The sequence below is a fragment of the Rousettus aegyptiacus genome, unplaced genomic scaffold (genome assembly GCF_014176215.1).
Source record: "Rousettus aegyptiacus isolate mRouAeg1 unplaced genomic scaffold, mRouAeg1.p scaffold_m13_p_5, whole genome shotgun sequence".
Taxonomy (NCBI): domain Eukaryota; kingdom Metazoa; phylum Chordata; class Mammalia; order Chiroptera; family Pteropodidae; genus Rousettus; species Rousettus aegyptiacus.
This window is the reverse complement of record NW_023416308.1, coordinates 29515400-29532942: the sequence shown is the minus strand read 5'-3', so window position 1 is coordinate 29532942 and position 17543 is coordinate 29515400. Positions and strand designations below refer to the sequence as shown.

The window sequence follows — 17543 nt, the reverse complement described above, 5'->3', positions numbered from 1 at the left end:
CCCTCCACTTAGACAGCGTAGGGATCTGTGAAATTTCCTTACAAGGAGTCTTCCTTAAGACTGCAGCCCCCCTCCAAAGGGTACGTGGACTGCACAATTATGGGATTAGTGCCAGTGATGGCCTCACTAGCCAGGAGGGCTGCATATGGTAGCCAGTTGCTTCTCTATCAGAGAATACTGCTCTTCTGTGCCTTTCCATAACTAAGACCAGAAGCCTATTGGTACCTTCTGGGAACCATGCTTCTGCCACAAGCCCCATAATACGAACCTGTTTCATCTACTTGCACTGTAAGCAGGAATGGGAGGGCTGGATCTACAACACATAGGGTTTGGGCTTGTGCTACAGCTTGCTTTGTAGCTTTAAAGGCCTCCTCTATCTCAGGGGTCCAATCCCACTGTGCACCCAGTCTCACTAGATGGTGTAGAGGTTGCATGAAGGAGGCCAAATAGGGAATGAATATTCTTCACCCCAATGGTCCCAAATAGGTTTGGAGCTGCTTCACAGTCTCAGGTTGGGGATATGCCTGTATCTTATTAGTCACTCCTTCTAGAATTACTTTTGTCTTACCCAACCAGACAACTCCCAAGAATTTAACAGAGAACCCAGGTCCCTGGACCTTGTCCCCATTGACTGCCCAACCATAGTCAGCGAGAACTTCTCACAGGCTGGTTGCCACTGTTTCTAGTTCTGTAAGAGAATCAGAGGTTAGCATTATATCATCAATGTAATGATACAAGTGCACGGGGGGAGTGGTCATTTCCACATGGCTAAATCTGGAGCTATGAGACCATGGCACTGGGTAGGGCTGTGTAGATAGCCCTTAGGAAGTATGCCCTTCCCGGGTAAAGGCAAACTATTCTTGACTTTCTGGAGTTACAGCAATACAGAAAAAAACATTAGCCAAGTCCACCACATAATGGTTCATATGAAAACCGGTCCATAATGTCCATGACATTTGGCCTCGCAGCAACTTTATTCAGTTCCCAATAGTCAATTGTCATGCACCAGGAGCTGTCAGGCTTCTTCACTGGCCATAAAGGAGAGTTGTACGGGCTATGAGCAGGATGAATAACACTAGCTTCTTCCAGCTTCATTATTGTACATCCTATTTCCTCATGACCTCCTGGCAGGTGATACTGTTTTGTGTTCACTACCTGGGTGTCCTGAAGCAGCACCAATGGGGCACGGTGTGGATGTCCTCTGATAATAGTTTCACTACCCAGATGCGAAGGCGTAATTCACTAGCAGTGGTATTTGCAAAATATTGATCCCCAAAATGTACCTCTGTGTGGGGATATGTATACTTGGTACATCTGAGGAGGCAATCTGCTGATACCCAGTGTCACAGGGACCTGACATGTGCTAATGATTCGACCCCCATAGCCTTCTATGGTTGCAGTGGGCCTGTGAAACTTGTCTGGATTCCCATAAAGCATGATGCTGTCAGTACCCAGGTCCACAAGGGCTAATACTCTCTGCACATTGTGGGGGGGGGGGGACCAATGTATAGTCAGTTTCACATGTGGCCTCAGGTCAGTGGGCTCCCCTGACAACCGAGTGCCCCAGGCCTGATCTCTAATCAGGGAGATAATTGGCTAGCCGCACCTCATGGGTTGTGGCTTTCCTGGAAATAGGAGTGAATTGCTGGCAAGGGTACAGCTGATTCCACAGCAGCAGCAGCAGCACTTCATTAGGTTTCTGCTCAACCTTTCCTGCAGTAACCCCTGTCGCAAGGAGGTCAAACCACATGTGCCTGCAGCTCACTCTCACAGCCCAATGGACTGGGTGCTGCTCTTCTTTTGCTTTTCGACCATGCCTTCCTCCATGCATTGGCTGGTCTGGGAGTGCAGTGGGCAGTAAGGCACATACTTGGGTGGAACACTCCTTGCATTTCACTTCCATTTCTCCCAACCTAGCCATGGCAGGTGTTACCTCATGGATCTGCCTATCCATATAAGGGGCCAGCATGCCACCATGGTGCCAAAAGTACCGGCTGCACCAGAAGTCAAAATCAAGCCCTTCATAGGGGTCGTAAATATCTCTTCATCGGGGCTTGTATACTGGGTATGAAACATCACCTGTTGTGTGCCCATTTCCCAGATTATCTGGACCAGATCTAAGTACATGGTCCATCTGCTCACTGTCTCTGGCAGCTTCTGCAGTCGGCCCACACTGTCCATGCTGAGAGTGGCTGCTTGCGCCTTGTGCCCAACATGCCACATTCTGGAGGCAGTGCCTAAGGGATGGTATCATCATTATGGAGGTCAGCTGAATCAACTTTTCCAGAGATGATTCAGTCCCTTTGGCCCTGTCATCCCACAACTGAAGCAGCTACCCCGGAACCGTTTTCCCCTCTCTCTGCCACATGTTTCCTCAGGTCCCACAGGGTTGTACTGGATCAAGGTGGCTTGCTTTTTAACCTGGGGGGTCCCATCAGCTTGCTCTCCAACCACCGACCCCCCAGGGCGAATAGCTTTTCCACTTTGATCTGCTGCTGTATCACTGGCTGCGCCTGCCCTGGTGTCACCATTGGGCTCCCAGACAGGGATGATGGCAGCGACCCTTCAGGGTCCTGCAGCTTATGTTCCGCTGCTGCCAGCTGCCTTTCAAGCACTTTTTCCTGGCTTTGTAGCTGCTACACCTATTGAGCCTGATCCTGAGCCTCCGGGCTGGCCCAGTGCAGCACCGCCAGGAACATCCAGGCCACCTGACCCACTGCCTCTTGGTAAGCTATCGGGACATTCGGCTCCAACATCTCCAAGGCTCTCTGGACATCCTCCAGATAAGGCCTCGCTGTATCCCAATCCTTTAGGGACATCCATGTAGCCAAATACGTGGCCACGGGATACCACTGAGAGGCATGGGGCCACATGTCTTACACCCGGGTGTCCTCCACCTGGGAACCATCCGAAGCACTGGGGGCTGTTAACACCTCATCCTGCCAGCTATGCCAAGTGTCAGCGGCGAGCTGATTGAGAAGGGAAGGTTCAATGATGAGACGCCCAGTTGGAAGAATGTACAAAAGGCTGACATGAGAATGAAATGGCAGGCATCAACTTTATTGTGGGGAGCGCAGTATCACGTGCACTTCTCCTGTTCCCCTTAATGTGCTCCCTTTTTACTCTCTAGGGGACTGCATGACTCCACACATAGCAGAATACAATAGTGACATTCAGCTACACATGTGTGAAATAATAAACTGAAGCATGTTTACATATTTTATGCTGAGTGGCCCTACTACACTAATTTAACATTCTAAATCTGGGGTCCTATTCCTGGCCACGAGCCTAGATCACAGTCAGACCTGGGACCTGCCTGGCCAGGACCTACAATTATTAACTAGAGTCTATAGCTCACATTAAGATTCACTTTTCGTGTTATAGACAAGGGTTATGACAAATGTGTAGTGACATGTATCTACCATCATAGTACAATACAGGATAGTTTTACCATCCTAAAAGTCGATAGTTTCACCATCCTAAAAGTCCTTTGTGTTCCACCTATTCATCTCTCTCCTCTTCCAATTGAACCCCTGGCTACCTGGCTAGGTCGTGTGTGTGTGTATGTGTATGTGTGCATGAGCGCACATGCACGCACACGCATGTGTGTGTATTTTGATAATGGTTCCTTTAAATTCTATGGTATACATTTTTAACATATCGTAGTCTATCCACAGATGATAATATATTAGTTCAGCAACAGTATAAGGAACTTATGGCCATATATTTTTCTTTTAACTCTCTTGGCTTTTAAAGTGATATATAAGAAATGTTTTATTTTAACCATATCAATCTTTTTAAATCTTTGGTTTTTTGTATTGGTCCAGATTTCTATCTGCTATCATTTCCCTCTGACAGAACTTCCTTTAATATTTATTTTAGTGAAGTTCTCCTGGTAATGAATTCTTTCAGCTTTCGTATTTCTAAAAATGTCTTTACCTTCATTTAAAAAAAATCTTTTTGAAGAGCTTAAATTTTTCACTTGATATGGATGTATGTATGTATGTATGTATGTGTATATACATTTTGTACTCTAAAAGTGTCTCCCCATTTATTCTGGTTTTCATTGTTTCTGGCAAAGTCTTATGTATTTCCTAAATTTATTCTTTGTATGCAATATGTTTCCCCCTCCTCTGGGCATGTGTGTGTTTGAAATTTATTTATTTATTTATTTTGTATCTGTGAGTTTAGTTTACAACAAATTTTAAAAACATAGTGGCATTATTTCTTTAAAAAATGTTCTGCAACTCCTTCTCCCCCCATCTTATGCCTCTCCTTTGGACTCCAAATATCTATGTATCAGGCCACTTGATATTATCCTCAAACTCATGCTTATTAATTTCAATTTTTTTTCTTTTTTGTATTTTGTTTTGGTTAGTTTTAATCTCTTTATCTTTGGGTTCACTAAGTTTTCTTTTGCAGTTTATATGATGTTAATCACACACAGTAGATTTCTTGTGCTTTTGCTTTGTGTTTTTTTATTCTTTGCTTTTTTCCTGTATCTCCTTACACACTTTGTTTTACTCTACCTTTTAAATATATGGAGATATTTATTATAATAATCTAATGTACTAAAACAATACATTAAACATTTGTTCAATCACTGTCTGTATTAATGTAATTTTCTCATTATTGTTCATATTTTTCTTCTTTTTGTGTGCCTGGTATTTTTTGTGTGGATGCTGGCTTTTATAAATTTTATATTGTTGTATGCTTGATTATGTTATATTTCTTTAAATATATTTGAGCTTTATTCTAAAACACAGTTACTTGTAAATTTTGATCTTTTCAATACTTGGCTTTAAGCTTTGTTAGGTGGGATCAGTACAGCTTTTAATACGGGGCTGATTGGACCCACGACTGTGGTAATTTTCTTATGAGTAGTGAGTTAATTATAGGGCTCATTCATTGGTTTCCCTTGCCTCTGATATCACTGTCTGACTGTTTTCCAGTGACTTAAATCATTGTTTCATATATTGTGTCTGCTGTGATAGGTTTTTTGAAGAAGGAGAGGAAATCCAGTCCATTTTACTCCCTTATGTCTGGAAGCAAAAACAGATGCAAAATTTGAATTCATGCCTGTTTGATTCTACCCTTTGATCTGTTTTCCACATAACACAAGGTATACTTTGAAAATGAACCTAGTATATTTTAAACTACATAGTATGAAAACTCGGTGGTATATTCTTACTACAAATTTTTGCAATTATACTTAAAATTTTGAATATTGATTTATTCCTTCTTTTACCCAAGTCTCACAGAAAAAGTACAAATTTCAGTGGGAGGAAGTGTGCCTGGCAAAAAGTAGAAGCAGACCTTGCCACTACACTCCAGTATTATTTAATGCTTTCTAGAGGGGAAAGTCACTAGCTTAGTCCACTTTTTATAAACATGAAAAATAGGACTAAGTCTATATAACCATCAGATTAATTTAAAATCCTCCAGGATGTGGTTCTATAGTGTAGCGGTTAGCAAGTCTGATTTACATGCAGAAGGTCCTGGGTTCATGCCCCAGTGGAGCCATAGTCCATGGTCTACGGCCATGCCACCTTGACAAGCCCTATATCTGATCTCAGAAGCTAAGCAGGGTTGGACCTAGTGAATACTTGGATGGGAGACCACCTAGGAAGACTAAGTGCTGTAGGCATAAATAATAATAATAATAAATAAATAATAAATAAAAAAATAAAATTCTCCAAGACGTGTAAGTGGGATAGGTAACTTCACATGTTACCTAAGCTCATTGCAAACAGATTTATAAAGTTCTCCTGGACTATAGTTGTTTGCTTTCTCTTCAATAATAGAACACGGCATCCTTAGGTACAGAATTCTCTAAATCTATTGGAACATTCCAAAAATACTCACTTGTTAACACTAAAAAGAATATCTAAGGACAAAAAGTAAACAAGAAATATTTAAGGGATTGTGTTCTGATGACAAAAATTGTTCTCTGAGCTTCATGATTCTGGCTATGGATTTATATCCCTTAAATAAAGGTGAATTGGTAAGCTGAAGTTTTTTAACTCCTCTGTAGAATAACAATAAAGTCAGTTTCTAATATAAAATTTATGTAACACCTCTGATCTTTTCTGCTCTACTCAAGAATTATTTGTTTCCAGAATTCTTTGCTTTTTACTGAGTTTCTGACTTCCAGTATTAAAGGCCTTTTATTAAGCAAGGCTTTTCTACTCTGTTAGTTAGGAAGAGGAGAGGTTTCTTTTTTATCCTCTGATATTCTTAGTGTTTATTTTATTCCATAGAAAGAGTCCATCATAGGAAGGGGAGTTTATTTGGGGCACAGACTTGGTATCAGAAAGTAGAATCTCTTCCTCAGTGCTTAGCTTAGTAGCTTTCACTTTATATGATGGTATGGCTTGTGTATGGATTGGAGATAAGCTGATTCATTAAACAGAGTTATAAGCACGCCATCTTGGGAAACATGTGAAATTGTTCATGACTAATGTACATGAAAAACATTTATGAAGCACTTACTACATACCAGAGACTGTTCTAAGGGATATATATATATATATATATATATATATATATATATATAATCAAATCTATGGTATAATAGTATAATGAGCCTCATGTTAAAAGTACAGAGAGTTTAAATACTATTTTCAAGGTAAAGAATGGCAGAGTCAAAATTCAAACCCTTATAGTCTGATTCTGGAGCCTGAACTCTACCACACTATACTACACTGTATGGCTTTCACTATATAAATGGAGATTTTTACTCCAAATATCTTCTCAGTCTCAAAGTTGTTATGGATACATGGCAGAGAATTTGGGTATTTAAATGAATATATGTTGATACTTATAAATGTATTTATTTATGGAAATATGAATATATGCTTGAGTATATAAGTGGTATGTGTATATATTTATTGGTATAAATTTGTTTGCTTAATATACTTGGGATACACACATATACCTGATTTTTTATTGTTCACAATTTCTGAATTATGGCTGCTCGATAGTTTAATATTCTGTTATAGTAACTTAATATTATAGTTATTTTTCTATATCATTAAATATTTGTACAAATCATCATTTTAATTGTTTGTGACCTTGCTGTAATTTATGTAAACATTTCCTTTTAGGCTTTTTCTTTAGGCTGTTTCTATGTAATCTCATTTAAATATGTAATGAAGGCATTTCTAGTTTCTGAATATAATTGTGGATAGAATATAAATATCTTCATGGTTCTTGATGTATGTGCCTAATTGTTTCTTGGGAAGGTTATAGAAATTTATTGATATTCTCACAAATAGCTATGGGTATACTTGTCTCAAAGGACTATTTCTGGCATTAATTATTAATATACTTTTTTAGTTGAGGCTTGGCTTCCTTTTGTTATATAGCTCTCATTTTAATTGTTTAGTGTCCATGTTTCCTAGAGTCTAGGGCCTAGACTGATGTGAAACTCTGACCTAAATTTTGATAATAATTGTAATAATTCTTTTCAACTGCATTTCCTGATACATGTTTGCCCACAGTTACATTTCTTGTGCTGCAAAGCTAAGTTGACACTTTGGAGATTGGGGTGTACTGATTCTCTAAAGTGGTAAATATCCTATTACTGGCAACAGTTCCTTGGGGTTTGAAAAATGTATCCATTTGTGTTCAACATTTATTATTCCATATTGTTACCCCATGGAGTACAGAGAGCTTGAGAACAGTTTCTTTGAACTTGTAAGCTTCTTATGGAAACCCAAACATAGTATCTTCGATGCAAGTCCTCAATAATCCATTTTCTCCTTACATTTTCATCTCTGGAGGCTTTTCACAAGTTCTTGTTTCTGCTGTGATTTTCTGAGAGTATATGGTGTATGTTTGGTGCTTCATTCCAGGGAAGAAATGGAGTAAGAAGGAGAGATGGTGAGAATGCATAATAAAGGATTGCAATCTAATGACATCCTCATCTGGTTTCCTGTCTCTTTCATATTCCACACTTTGGAACCCAGTATTACATGGCCTTTTCTGCTCCACCGATGCTAGTGAATAGCCATCTGGATCTAGAGCTTCCATTCAACAATAAGCTCAGCGGGTGAGACATGACAAGGGCTTCATGCACAGAGACTTGGGAAAGGAGACACAAGTCTTATGGTCCCAAAAGACAGTGAGACAGCAATATTTGAAAAGATGGTTCAGTGCAACATAGTTAAGGCTCGATCATGAAAGTGAAACTTGGACAGATGTTTAAATTATCGAAGGGTATCACTCATGGACAAGATCAGGGTCAGTGCGCATAGTGAAACTAATTATGCAGCATCTTGCCAGAAAAAATCATGAAGAAGCATCTTTTACTATAGTATCTAATTGTTGGAAAGTGCTAGGATTAAAAACTTTGCTCAAGTTTAAAACCAAACCAGAGAATTTATGAAGTCATCCATCCCTGGCCTCCACCACCTATGAACAGGAAAAAGTATGAATTTCCTGACTTCTCAGTGAAAAAGGTCCCTAGCATTTCTACAGGCTAGGGAGAGGATTCAGGGCTGGGAGTAAATAATTATAGACTCTTCATCACCTATCTCTGGCAGGGATTGATAAAAGGCTGCCAACACTTTGCCTAAAGGTAGAACCTGTCTGGCAGCTTCTTCTGATTTCTAGCTTGGGTTCCATCGACAGCTGATTAACATCTCGAAGAACTGTCCCTTTTTCAGTATTGACTTTTGGGGTTCAGATTCTTTCAGAATTCTTGGTTAGTGTCTCTGCTAGTTCTCTCTCTCTCTCTCTCTCTCTCTCTCTCATTCTCTCTCTCCCTTTATCTTCCTCTCTTTCTCCTTCCCTTGCTCCACCCTCTCTCCTTACTCCACCCCAACATTTACCTATAGAAGTCAAAATATTAAGTGCTGGTATTTTGGAAGGCTCTGCCTTCAGCCACCAGACTTCCTTGTTGCCCTAGGTCTTCTTGAGGGACTCCAAAATCCAGAATCTTTAATAAACATGTAGAATATTTCAGTAAATAACTCCCATGGTTCTTTCTTTAAATTAACCAATATTAGCATCTGTTAAGGTTAAGAAATAATTCTGAACTTGAGAAACTCATAGCATCTGGAAGGCCCTGGACTAGAGCAAGGGCTCAGATGAGTTCAGTATAGAAGGTTGTTATGCTTCTCTCCCTAAGCATGTGTCCTATACTGTACACTGGGGACAGGGCAGGGAGCTTTTGGGGAAAATTAACAGCTAAACTGTGTTACAAGAGTGTTGAAGACAATGCGTGTAATTAAAGAATTTCACATCTCCAGTAAGTGACAAAAGAGGGATTTGAACTAATTTATTTTTTCTGACACCTGACGTCAAATCTGAGCTCTTTCTCCTAAGCCAATAGCTTTCCAGGGACTTCCTGAGTATACAGCTTCCTCACTCCTAACCCCTACCTCTAACCACAGGCCTCTTTATATATCTCTTTGCCTGACTGAGATAATTGTATTTGTTTTATTTAAAACTGACTAGCCGTAATATATCAATTTGAGGTTAGCTGGAAAGAGCTGTAGCCAGTCTGCTGCCCAAGGAACCCTCCTGCCTGGAGGGGAGGACCCTGATAAATAGGATGAGGAACCAGGCAGTTTCACATCTGATTTTGGTAAATGGCTTCGTGCTGAATTTTTTTTTTTTTTTCAAAATGTCCTTTACTGGCAGAGTAATTTCCAGCATAAAAGTGGGGGTGCGCACAGAACAATGCAAATGAAACAGAGGTGGCACTGACATGGAAAAAATAGCAATATTATCCTAATGGCTCTGAAATAAAATATAATCATGGGAGGAAATTTACCCTGAAATCATATTCATTGGCTTCACGGGGAAGTCTTTCCCTTACCTAGTCATGCCACAGGATCCCTGGTGAATTTCTTCCCCATGTGACTCAGGTGCAGTGGCATTTCTTAATGCCCTTCCCAGGGCAGAGGCCCAGCTCCTGCCATCACCCTGCAGTTACAGACTGCCTTGTGAGACCCCGTCTCCACAGGGAAAACTGGCCGACTGCATTAGGGACTTTGGGGCACGGCCCTCTTGACAACAGCTATGACCATTACTCTTTGGGGATGAGCCCACGGTTTTCTGGAAATTGCTCCAAGTTTACTCATGCTGAAGGGCAAATCCCTGCTTTTCAGAGCTGAGGCCACTCAGGTGACCCTCATTGCCTAGAAACTAAAATTGAGAACTTTTAAACAGGGCATGTACTCTCCTCATGTTAGGGGCCCAACAAATATGTCTAGTTTTATCCTTACTTACTTAGGACCTTAGCTGTATTGAAAGGCTTCTTACTCCCAAAAACATGGCAATGACTCCCACAGCTTTGTGACTTTCTCTAGACTACCCTTTCCTCCTCTTTCAGTATAGGGATTGAGACCAAATGTCCTCTCCTCTCTGTACCTTCCTGGACTTCTCCCCCCCCACCCCTATCATGTAATTAACACCCTTTTTTCATACTTGCTTCATGACCTAGGGACTCACCACATGGTATGACTGAGAATAGTTCTGCTCTGTCTCTTCTCCTTGAAATGGGGGCTCCCTTAACAGGGACTAGCTTTTTACTTCCATGTCCCCAGGTCCTCACACAGCAATTGACAAAATGCACTCTCTGAAGCTATACCTGGCCCTGCTTTGTGGATTCATCTTATTACCCTAAGCTCTGGGCATTGAGTTAAGCCAGGTCCAGTTCATGGCAGAGAGTTCATGCTCACTCCAGTGATAGAAATGGGCCATTTTCAGGTCCACCAGTGTGGGAAATTCAACCAGTTTCCACTAGGTCCTGAGCTGAGTGCTTTTCCTTCTTGCCCCACCCCTCCTCAAGCACACACCCACACACACCCACACACACACACTCCATCCTTTACCATCCTTGATCAATCTCGGGTTGAATTATGTGCTCTTCAGCTCTCTGTGGTTAAAAAAAAATTGCTATCTCTGAATCCACCCCTTTGCATTCTATTCAGTGCAATGAGACTTTTCCAACACTGGTTCTTGGAGACTGATGGTACAGATATAGAGTAGAGAGTGGGAGATACATAGAGCAACAGCTGAGGGGGTGGCATATGAAAGATATATTATAATGACATTTCCTGACTAAATTTTATATTTTGATCTTCACCCTCTATCTAGCTGGTAAATGCCTCTCCCTGTAATTGGGAGACTAAAAAGGTGGTGACAGTAATAACTCCAGATATGACCCCAAGGCCAGGATGCCCTCTGCTCATTTCTCTGACATTCCCGAGTTCCTGGACTGCCTCCTCCTCATCACGGATTCTAGTAAGGGTGCAGGTATTTCTGCAAGCCAGCCTCTGCCAGGGCATCCCCTCTGGCTAAGGCATTTTATTGGAATGGGTGGTGCTCCCTTCCTTCCCTCTCTGATGCTTCAAGTCTGCCAGGCTCTCACTGAGAGGCATCATCATTTTCATTAACTAACCATTTTCAATGAGTTAATGAGTGACTCTTAGAACTGAACCTGAAATAGAAAGAGGTATGAACACATATCTCCAGGAAGTGCAGTAATGAGCAAGAAGCTTGGAGTGAGGCAGGAGGCAGTGACCTAGAGGAATTATGCTGAAATGGAGCAGTCCAAAAGGAGTAAGAAATAACCTCACGCACTGCTGGGTCTCTGCTCATCTCAACTTTTCTTGTGAAATTGTATGTTTCTAGAGTTGTAGGAAGAGGAGCAGCCCAGTCTTCTGCATTTAGGTCATATCCTTGACCCCTGCCTGCTTGATATATAGGATGTACTCAAACAATATTAGTGTGATAAGTGAATCGACAGTTCAGCACTTATATTTTACTAGTCTGGGTATAATTCCAGAGGTTCTGGAATCCAGTTTCACTTTGATTGGTGAAGTGAATGTACAAAATGGATTCATATCCCAACAATATCTTGTGAACAGGATAAAAAAAAACTTAGCATTTAAGTCAATATCATGAAACAGGGAAAGAATTGGCTTTTTAAACAAGTGGTGCTGAAAAACTGGCAAGCCACATGTGGAAGAATGAAGTTGGACTCTTACTTCTTACCATATACAACAATTAACTCAAAATGAATCACAGGCATAAATGTAAGAACTAAAATAATCACGCCGTTAGGAGAAACACATTGGTAAACTTTCATGACCTAAATGTTGGCGAAATATTCTTACATATGACATTAAAATCATGATCAACAATAAAAAAGAAATAAATTAAACTTCATTAAGATTTAAATTGTTTATGGTTTCGAAGGATACAATCAAGAAAGTGAAATGACAATCCAGAAAATGGAAGAAAATATTTGCAAATTATACATATGATGTATTCAGAATTTATGAAGAATTCTTGCAACTCAATAATAAAAAGACAAATAACCTAATTAAAAATTAGCAAAGTTATGAACAACATTTCTCCAACGAACATATACAAATGGCTAATAAACATGTGAAAATGTGTTTAACATCTGTCATCAGAAAAAGCTCATCAAAACCACAATCTGATACTACTCATCCCCATAGGATGGCTAGAATCAGAAAGTCAAATATAAGTACTGGAGGAAGCTATAGAAAAATTAGAGCCTTCATACACTGCTGGTGAGAATGCAAAATTGAGCATTTGTTTTGGAAAACATTTTTGGCAGTTCCTCAAATGACTAAATATAAGGCTACCATATGACTTTGAAATTTCATCCAAGAAAAATGAAAACATATGGTCATACAAAATTTGTACAAAAATGTTTATGGCAAAAATTTTTAAATAAAAGCTAAAAGGTAGAAATGTTCATCAATTGAATTTTGGTATATTATTACCATAGAATATTATATAGGCACAAATGAAATACTGATACATACTACAACATGGGTGAACTTTGGAACTATTATGCTAAGAAACCAGTCAGTAACAAAAGACTACATATTATATGATCCTATTCATAAGAAATGTCTAGTATATGGAAATCTATAGAGACAGAAAGTAGACCAGTGATTATTTAGGACTGTGAAGGTAGAAGGGCAAAGGGAAGTAGAGGGTGATGGCTGAAGCTATGGTCTAAATGGATTGTGATGATCTATACATACCAAAAACACTAAATTGTACACTTTAAATTGGTGAATTTTGTGGTATGCAAATTATATCTCAATGAAGTTGTTTTACAAAGTAAGGTTCTTTAAAGTGAAAACAAAGTAAAATTTCAAAGTTAATTGTTATCTATTGGAAAAAGTTTCCTGCTACATAATGTAGACCCAAACAAGTGGTCTCTAATAAATTAATTTTTGTTGACAATTTGTGCAAGCCCACTTTTCCCTTCTTATAGGAGAATTTTCACCCCTGCCCTCAGTCTAGTTGGCTATCCTTAGTCTAAGTAAGATCAGGGACTCTGGAGCCAGATGTTCTGGATTAGAATCCTGCTCTGCCTCTTGCTACTCAAGTCATTTAACCTCCCTGTGCTCAATTTCCTCATTTATATAATGAGCATTCATTAACTGTTAGCTCTTATGATTGTCATCTACTGAGAGGTACTTGATTTAGATTCAGAGTTCCTGCATTGTCTAAAATAGATTTTATAACCTTTTTGGGTTTCAGCTTTATCGCATGAAGATGTCATGAGAATTCAGAATTAAAAAATGGCAAAAGATGTACTCTATTGTGTATAGCACATGGTTGTTTTTTAATCTGGTATTTGCAAGAATCATAGAGATTATAATGCTCATTTTATTGACAAGAAAGCTGAAGCCCAGAAAAGGAGCTCAGCCTGGATTAGCTTAAATTCGATCCCTAAGCGCTCAAAGTCTTTTGCTGCAAGGCAGAGAGATCCAGGCCCATCTCCTTCCAACTCACACTCATTACTCTTCTCAGGGCATATAGGCGGGCAGGTAAAAGATTGTATTAACAGAAGGAAGCACCAGCGTTTGTAGGGAACTGGGGCTGCCTCCACAGCCCTTCTTCAATTGTTGTTCATTTGTTGTTCCTGGGCCCTTCGCATGCTTGACTTTTTCCTTTAGACTCCAGACCCATCCTCCCATGTCTTCCTTCTGCTGCCACCAACTACAGTTTGCTCCCTTCACCCTGCTACCAGTAGGGAGCAACCCTTCCCTAAACTTCACTTTCCTTCATTCAGAAGTAGGCATGGCTTCTCTGAGGTTTTACACAATGTTTAACACTCCTAGCACTGCAGAAAAGATAATGAAACAACGAGCAGAGAAGTAGCCTAAAAGCTTCACAGGAAATGTGTTTTGTGTTTGTTGCCCATGAGAGAGACTTCACTTTGCTGGTATCTCTCCCAAACTCATTACTATTGTTCATGAGTTTCCCCTCTCTCCTCATCCCCATTTCCTTTACAGGGTAGCAGGTGGCCAGGGACTCAGCTATAAATTGTGCTCTGCTTCCCCTCTTTCTCTTCCTCTTCCTTCTGCTCCTGCTGGCCCAGTCAAAGCAGGTGCTCTATACCTGCCAAAGCCACACTGTTGGATAAACAGTGCCCCATGTTCCAAAGCTGTGGTGGATAGTGGGGGTGGTGTGCAGGTTGAAGTTGGTAGCAAACTTTTGTGCAGGGTGTCAACTTCTCCATGGCGTGTGATGGTCTGGGCTCCCATAGAATCTTCCAGTCTTGACTCTCCATCTGCAGTCTCATAAGGATAGAAGAAGAGGCAGAAGAACATTTTCTGCTTTGTCCATACCTACGTGTTTGTTTAGAAAGAATGAGATGGTGAGGCCTGATGGTTTTGGCAGGTCTGACCCTCAATTCTGCTGATATTACCCTAGACATCTTTACTCACACTAAAGATCATTCCAAGGACTTTTTCCTAGTAGCTATAGGCTCTTCATAGGGGGGAAAAACGTGCAGAGTAATGAAAGCTTATCATGCTGACTCCCTCACCTCCTCACACACATGCATTTATTAATGCTGAATTATACGTTCAAGGAGGAAGTTTTCAGTTTAGACCTGAGTCTTTTAAGTGTGACAGATTTGGGACAAATCTATACACCTGGGATAAACCTATGTCTCCCTCCAGCTGTGGGGCAATTCTTCTTTTAAAATAATTTTTTTATGTTTCGATTACTGTTGAAATACACTGTAATATTAGTTTTAGGTGTATAACTTTGCAATTAGACGTTTATGTAACTTACAAAGTAATCACCATGATAAATCTAGTACCCATCTGACACCATAAATAGTTATTACAATATTATTGACTATATTCCCTATATTCCCAATGCTGTACTTTATGTCCCCATGACTATTTTTATAACTAACAATTTGCACATCTTAATCTCTCACCTTTTTTCACCTATGTCCCCAAAACGCCTCCCATCTGGCAACCATCAATTTGTTCTCTGTATCTATAAGTTTGTTTGTATTTTGTTTGTTCATTTAATTTTTATTTTTCACATTCCATATATAAGGGAAATCATAAGGTATTTTTCTTTTTCTGACTTCTTTCACTTAGCATAATACTCTCTAGGTCCATCCATGTTGTCACAAATGGCAAGATTTCACTATTTTTTATGACTGAGCGATATTGCATTGTATATATGTATCACCTCTCCTTTATCCATTTGTCTATGAATGGAAACTTAGGTTGTTTCCACATCTTAGTTGATGCAAATAATGCTGAAATGACCATAGTGATGCATATATCTTTTCAAAATAGTGTTTTAGGTTTCTTCAGATAAATACCCAGAAGTGGAATTGCTGCATTCTTCTTTGTCTCTTGTTATAGCCTTAGTTTTAAAGTTTATTTTGTCTGGTATAAGTGTTGCTACCTTAGCTTTTCATTTCCATTTTCATGAATTATCTCCCCCACCCCACCATTTTGTTATTAGTCTGTGTGTCTCTTTCAATCTGAAGTGGGTCTCTTTTAGGCAACAAATGTATGGGTATTGTTTTCTTATCTATTCAACAACCATAAGTATTTTGATTGGAACATTTAATCCATTTACATTTAAACTATTGATAGGTATGTAGTTATTGCCATTTTATTATTTATATTTTTGATCTTTTTTGTCTTTCTTCTTCTTAAAAAAGTTCCTTTAACATTTTTTGTAATACCAGCTTGGTGGTGGTGAACTCCTTCAACTTTTTCTTATCTGAGAAGCTCTTTATCTGTCCTTTGATTCTAAATGATGGTTTTGCTGGGTAGAGTAATCTTGGTTGTCAGTCCTTGCTTTTCATCACTTTGAATATATTGTGCTAATTCCTTCTTGCCTGCAAAGTTTTTGTTGAAAAAATCAACTGACAGTCTTTTGAAAGCTCCATTATAGGTAATTAACTGTTTTTCTCTTGTTGCTTTTCAGATCCTCTCTTTGTTTTTAATTGTGATGTGTCTTGGTATAGGCCCCTTTGAGTTTATCTTCTTTGAGACTCTCTGCAATTCTTGGACTTGTGTGTCTACTTCCTTTGACAGGTTAAAGAAGTTCCATCATTTTTTCAAATAGGTTTGTAATTCCTTGATTTTTCTCTTCTCACTCTGGTACCCCTATGATGTGAATATTTTTATGCTTGATGTGGTCCCAAAGGTCCCTTAAACTAGCCTGATTTAAAAATATTTTTCTTTTTGCTGTTCTGATTGAGCGTTTTCTGCTACCTTACCTTCTCAATTGCTAATTTATCTCATCTACTATTGATTCTCAATAATGTAGTCTTCATTGCAATTATTGTATTCCTTATTTCTGATTGTTTCTTTTTATGTTTTCTATTTCCATTTTTATGTTTCTTATCTCTTTGTTAAAGTTCTCACTGAGTTTACCTATTCTTCCTCTAAGTTCACTGAGCATTCTTATAATCAGTGTTTTGAACTCTGCATCTGGTAGATTGCATGTCTCCATTTTGTTTAGTTTTTTTTTTCCTGGAGTTTTGTTCTATTCTTTCATTTGAGACATGTTTCTTTGTTTCATTTGGCTGACTCCCTTTGTTGATTTCTAGGCATTAGGTAGATCTGCTACATCTCCTGGTCTTGGTAGATTTGCCTTATATAGTAGATGTCCTGTGGAATATCTTCCTGGTCACCCAAGCCAGGTGCTCCAGGTGTGTCTGTTGTGTAGGTTATGTGTGCTCTCCTGTTATTGCTGTTGTCAGATCAATGGCAGGGATTAACCTTCAGGCTTATTTGTTTTTAGGACTGGCTTTGACTACAGAAGAGAAGCTTTGTTCAGGTGCCAACCTCAGGGAGCAGAATTCGCTTTAGCACAGTTCTGGTACATGCCAAGTTTTTCCCTAGGGTGTGTTGTTTCTGGAGATGTTTGGGTGGTTTGACTGGCTAACAGATGTGTTGGTTCAGGGGCCTTTTGTAAGGGACCCTTTTGTAGGTCAGCCTCTGCCTGTGCCTGGCCTGGGGATACCTTGCATGAGCTACAAAGTGATATTCAGATGGTTTTTGTTTGTACCGATCTAGAAAATACCTGACAGAGACTAAGTTGTGAACTGAGGCTGGTTGCCATGAGTGGTGAGCTTAGGACCACTTAGTGGTATGGGGCACCCTGAGGCCAGATGCTGCTTGTTTGGTATTTGTAGACTTTTGAGAGATTTTAGAAAAGTTCACAGCTCTAACAGAGACAAGCCATTTGTATGGAAAAGCTCCTAGAAG

General features: G+C 39.6%; 1 pseudogene; it reads right to left on the bottom strand.

Annotated features, from left to right (window-relative positions):
• Positions 1 to 1343: 1343 nt before the first annotated feature.
• LOC118602956 lies at positions 1344 to 2216 on the bottom strand (annotated as a pseudogene).
• Between the last annotated feature and the right edge of the window lie 15327 nt (positions 2217 to 17543).